This window comes from Rhopalosiphum padi, chromosome 4, assembly GCF_020882245.1.
Source record: "Rhopalosiphum padi isolate XX-2018 chromosome 4, ASM2088224v1, whole genome shotgun sequence".
Classification (NCBI taxonomy): Eukaryota; Metazoa; Arthropoda; class Insecta; order Hemiptera; family Aphididae; genus Rhopalosiphum; species Rhopalosiphum padi.
The window spans coordinates 15,231,070-15,237,924 of record NC_083600.1 but is presented as its reverse complement, the minus strand read 5'-3'; positions in this window follow the sequence as shown (position 1 = coordinate 15,237,924).

Genomic DNA, 6,855 nt, shown 5'->3' with positions numbered 1-6,855 from the left:
GCGCGTACCTGTGTGATGTGTCGTCTGGCGCAACAATCATATAACCAAACACGCTTTGATCTTGATGTCAGTAGAATACCGTCAACGTACGGTCAAATTCCCTTCGCAAACGGGTATGGATGAATCGCACTAGTATTTTTCAAATTTCCATCGGCCTGGTTTGTTTCAAACATCCTGGTTTAGGCGTAGATTAAATAGCACAATAATTTAGATTATGGTTTAGGTAAGGAATCTATAGTTCTACAATCTAAAATAAAATGAAACAGATTACAGCAGTTACTTGCGTATTTTAGTTACATTAAAAACGGGCATTACTCTAAAAATGGACTTATATGTATTGCCAGTAGGTATCTAAACAAATTATTTACCTTTACCAAGGTGGCAAGGTATTATTTATATTTTCGAAACCTGTACCTACACATATTTATAATATTATGTAGGCAAATACAATAAATTCTAGTTTTTAAATAATAGTAGTCCAGGGCTATAGTACATATTAAAATATTTAACTGTATTGTAATTCTTACTAGTAATCTGTAAATAACAAAGGTGACTTAGTGCATGATACTTTTACGAACAATGCGCAACGCGTAATCTTAAGGAACTAAGTGAGACGCGTGGTCTTGGTGATCAAGGCACGTTTTGCCACTTCACAAGACACTTACACACGTACGTGCCCGCTGCCAATGATATTATTGAAATAATAATATTGAGAATTTGTATCCAAATATTTTGTATGTATGTACGTTCTTAAAATCACAACATTATATTATATAGCCATATAGACATGCACACGCACGGTTATTCATGAAACAATTGAAATGCGTAGGCGGAAATTAATCTTATTGCACGAACGTATACCGGGCTACATCATAGGTACTACATACCGATTCATAGGTTTAGAAATGGTGTGTTCAAAAATTGGACAGTGGAAAAAAACAACTACGATGACTTTTTTATAAGACTGATTGCCCGAAAATATCACTATTCGTAAACAATATATGGTCATCGAACGACTAATCCACGATGCTCACCGTAGTCTCTCGCTGGGCCGCGTGGATTTAGAACCTCACTGCAGGATTAGGTACACCAAAAAATGTATCTGTTTGTAAATTCCGTAATGCCATTTTAAAAATGCATGGTTCACCATGTGTTCGTTTGCTAATTTTGACAGTAGCTTGGGCGAAATGAATGCCATCCATACAATTTTAAATCTTTACTAGTGTTGTGAATTGTGTATGTATAAATATAATCAATTTATTCAAATTTTAATCTTTAGGTAACATTTTACCAAAATTTTTTACGAACGTATTAAATAAACAGAATACGACACAGAAAAGTGTACCACACGGTGGACGAACACTGTGAACCTGACATGTTTTTCCTATTTTAAATTTGTATATAAATATCATATGTATCATGACATGCGTGATTATATGAATTATATGTATTTATATCATCATAATATTATCAAACATTTACTTACCACAAAACAGGCACGTAACCTAGATTTTTTAAAGGGAGGTGCTTTAATTTAACATTTAAATACAACTTGGAGAGAGGGGACTGTTTGCATATCCAGCATGAAGTTATACGGTCACGTTAATACATTTTAAAATATTTTTAACCGTTCAACTTTTAAATATTTCTTTAAACAAAATATATTATTATGATTATTATATTAGTCTACTCTTTTTGCTAAATCTTAAGATAATATGATTACAACGTCGTTTGTCAATAATATTTCTAATAGCAGCTGTTAATTAGATATTTTGTAAAAACGAACCATTTTTAGCAAAGAATATATTTATATCGCCGAAGAGAGTGTATTATAACACTCAAGACACTCCTCTAGTTACGCGCCTGACACATGACGAAACACTTGAAATATTTAAATTTCCCAGTTACATTTGGTTAGGTTACTTACACTTACTAGTCAACACTGTTGGATGTCGGGTTTCGGCAAATGGTGTGTCGGCGAATTGATTTGTCGTCCAATCGGTACGTCACGTCATCACGGAACCAAACGTTACCGTTTCGGGATGCTCACATTATTAGCACTATAAAAAAGATAAAATACTGTATACTGTATAGAATGTAAAGGCTGATTTCCACTACACACACTCGTACGTATATAATATAATATAATATACAATATTTATAAATATATATATACGTATATATTATATTATTTATGCTGTGTATACATGAAAAATGTTGAGCAGCTACGTCGTCCGCAGTGTCGTGTATACTCGTGTTCTTTGTATCGTATACTAATTGGCTGTTGTAATCATGGTATCATTCATTAACCATGACCTACCGTGAGTTGGGCCGACCCTAAAATTTAAGGCGGGTTTCCGCTACATACATGTATACGCGCATAAAAATACTTTTCTGTGATTGGTTGGTATACGCATATGGTAAGCTTTTGGTATACCGGAGAGTTTATGCGTTCTTACCACATGTATAACCACAATATACCGCGATGTTGGATCTAGTAAAACTATTTTCGTCCGTACGGTTTAATTTGGGCGATCGCAGCAATCACAAATTTAAAATTTTTTAATCATTAACCGTGCTTGTCGGAGTATTTTTTAAGAAGGGCGCGTGTGTACAACCGTGCCGTACGTGCGTGTACAGTAAACGTGCACACTGCAAGTACGCGCGAACGGTCCAGTGGAAACCCACTTATAGACACGACATAACATACACCATATCTGTGAACTCAGCTTGAGTTCAACCTCGGCAATACGGTTAAACGTGTGGTAAAATTGTATAATCACTCTGGTATACCAAAAGGTATACCATAGATACCAACTAATCACATTGCAGGTACTGATTTTTATGGACGTACCTGAACGTGTTGTATAGCGAAAATCCGTTAAAACCTTTGGTATAAAAAGTATGGTTCGACGAATCAAAACTGGTGTATAAAAACGCGACATGAAACACAAAGGAGATGTACAGTTTACTTTAACCACAACATTTACGTTTGTCAGTAATCATCGGTCTTATACGACAATTTTCGATGTCGTTCGTTCTCTCCTCGCTCATCTAGTCGCTACGTCGTCAATCCATTACCATATTTGGTCAAACCATTTTCACGTCACCTCCCTCGAGTGTGTAAATTATAATACAGTATTTTACGGTGAAATTAAATTCTGGAAAATAAGTCTTGAACGAGTATTTTGTTGAGTGATGACTGTGCATTGGGCGGCTTTTAAAGGTAAGGTTCTCATTAGTCACCTATATTATTAGGTTTTCTTGTAGAAATAGCATTAATTTCATGTGCCTTTACAAAGTGTTAGTTTAATCTATGCTTAAAATTTAAATATGTAATATTTTTAGAAATATAGTATATGTTTGGAATATCCAAATAAAATCTTAGTAAAATAGTCATGTGACAGCGATGTAATGCATATAAAGTATTATTATATTGGCATTATTGTGAATTAGGTATCGTAAAATCGCCATTTTGTGTTATACGTAAATAAACTGCAGATTATACTCGCTTTAGTAACTATTTATTACTGAATTTCTGAGAAGCAAAACTATTTAAATACCATAATATTATTTAATTTGTTGATTGTTAGGAAAAAAATAATTACCGGGAATAACATTAAGTTGATAATTGGGCAAGTGGGTACAGCTCCGCTGTACAGTGGCTGTTGAATAGATAAAATTTTGATTTATTCCAATAAATTAAAACAGTTTAGTGTGGGAGGGATAGAAATAAAACCATCGTATACTGGAATGATATTGTAGTTTAGCTTATTTTATTTTAGTCTAATAATAATTAGGTACATTTATTGAATTAATAACCATCAAAGCATTAATACTACAAAAAAAGATTACAGAAAAAAATATTTAAAATTTAGATACTTAAAAAAAAACGAAATTTCACCATTCAATTTTATAATTAAGTTTTATTTATACTATATATGAAATAAACTATAATTCTTATTATCATGAAAAAACGTATAACATATGAATTGAATTTTGTATATTGATATAAATGATATCATATCATTGATGTGATGTTATGAAATTTTTATATTATAAATTAAAATAGATATCAATGTGTTTTTTTATTAACATACTAATTTATATCGATTATATCGATATTTTTGAGACGCAATTAGGTTATAAAAAAGGGTATACTGAGACGTAAATAATAGAATCTTTTTTTGCGGGACGCAAGTCACCTACTGATAATAATTTAGGACGCATTTAGTTTGCAGTCCGGAGTAGGATGGGGGCTTGGCTCCCAACCCACTGGTGTTTAAAATAGCCAAACTGATGGGAAAGAGAGAGGGGATTGGTGATTCCTTCAAAGTCTTAGGGAAGGGAGCATATCTGCCCTTCGGGCAGCCAGTAACCTGACAGGTAATCTTAACCTACTAGTAAAATAAGAAAAGTAGTCACCCGCTACGACTACTAGCCTCGGTTATAGCTGTTGTAAATTTAGGCAGACGATCCTGTTATGATTTCACCATAATTCATAATTCATTAAAATATATAAAAATGATTGAAAAGTTCGCTATAGACACGGCGCGTGACAGTAAAGTACAGTGTTGTGTGCATGTGTAAAAATATAAAATCGCAAACTTCGAAAGGATATAACTTCCAAAATAATGATTTTCACAAATTCGTTTTTGCGCCATCGTTCTTAACTCATTGAAATACATGTTTGAAAAAAAAAAATTGAATAATTTGGGTGGTAGCTAAATTGCAATTATGCCAATAAAAAAAAATAAGTATAAGTAAGTTATAGTTGTCAAGAAAAAATTTAATTTTTATAAAAATTCCGTTATTTAGATACTTTTAGATATCCATTAATGAAATTATTTCTTATTGTTCATAAAACCATAATACATAAAAAGTTATTTTTTATTATGTTTCATACCTAATTTTTTTCTAAATACCTATTTTTTCAAATAAGATTTGATTTCTATATTTTGTATATTTTTAATATTTTATTTAAATATTTAATTTATTGATCCTAAATTTTTGTTGTTAAAATACAAATGTATATGGTAATTTTTTTTTAAACGATACAATCCATACTCTAGTAGTAAAATAAGTATGAGTGCTAATTTAATAATAAAAATACATAATGTTAATTTGTTGAAGAAAACCATTCAGTGACAGCACTGAGATAAGTGTTTTTTTTATAGTTTTAAATAGTAAAAGTATGAAGGCATTAGTTTTGGACGTTTTGGTTATGTGTTATGATTTATTGTCATAGGATCTTTAACCAAATTGATTAGATACATTCATGCTTTAATAAAGTGAATCGTTAATGTTTTTACTTATCTTTTCTAGATACTCGTACAAATAGTATGTAAAAAAAATAATAGATACTACATTGGCTATTAAAAATTAAATTTTAGACCTAAGTTAATACAAGTATGGGCTATAGTTACTGAACGTTTATACTTTATATTGCATATATGAAAAAAATATAGGTACCACAATATGGTAGTAAACAAAATAAATGTTAAAATCAAAAAGAAATATATTGGTTTATTTTCCTTAGTCAGTTATGAATACATTAAAACAATTATCGGGTTTTCTAAAGGAACTCTATATAGACAAAATTCTAGAGGGTATACATCAGGGGTGGCAAACTTGCGGTTCGTGAACCACATGTGACTCTTGTAATTGTCAGATACGGCTCCCATCTTATTTATAAAATTAAAATTAAATTATTATATTATTATTATGAATTTTATTTTTATAAATATCATTTTAAAAAAATTATCAAATTATAAAAAAATGTACCTGTAAACATTTTGGCTCTTAAGAGGACGTTATACTCGCATGTGTATAGTCTCTGAGTTATAGCTATGTACAATTGTACAACTTAAAAAAATTCATAACTCACTTTAAAATGATAATATTAATAAAAGTATATGACATTTTCTAGATAATATTCTTACCTTTAAATTTGATAATAGGTAAATTTACTCTAATATTAAAGCTAACATAACAAAATGTTTTCTGTCGAATGAAAATTTTTTATGATCTACATTACTAAGACAGAGACAATATATGCGGGTATAACGTCTTTTTAATATAATTGTATTTCATGTTTACCACCCCTGGTATGTATACTATATGGGTATAATTTAGAATTATTTTAAATAGTATAATAATAATCAGGGCTCGGGACTTAAAGCATTTACTTATTTTTATGGATTGACTTAAAATGTAGCAGAGTGCTATGGAAGTGTATGTCATGTTACAACACATTTAATTATGAAATTTGAAAGTGCTTTTTTTTGCTTTTTTCAACGATTTTTCAAAAAGATGCTTATATCCAGTTTTTCTGATTATTTTTGCTTTTTTGACGAGTTTTTCTATTTTTTATGGGTGTTCTTGTAATGTTGTTTATGAATTTATGAAAGATTTTAAATTAAAAATAATTCTTATTTTATCTATGTTATCGCTTAGTCCGTCATCTTCCGCGGCATTATTGTAGGGTTAACAAAAATATTCCAACGCTCAAAATAGAACTGGATTTTGGGGAATTAATAATTGAGTTCATGTTTATTAGTTTATAAAAATAATATTATTTGACCGTCTGGGGTTACAATCGTGATAAATATAGTAATTAAATACAAATAATGTTTTGATATCCGAATTTAGTTATTTAGTAGTCGGTTATCGTTCACGTTCGTCGCGTTGTTTTCGTTGCCGTATTTCTTTCGTCGTTGTATGTGTTCTAATACTTCGACATTCACCGTATTTTTTCGTCGTCGTTTGTGTTCGAGTTTTAAAATTAATATGGGAAAAGAAAAATTATCAACTAGTGCTTCTCTAAAAAGATACATTACTGAATTTGGATCTGAC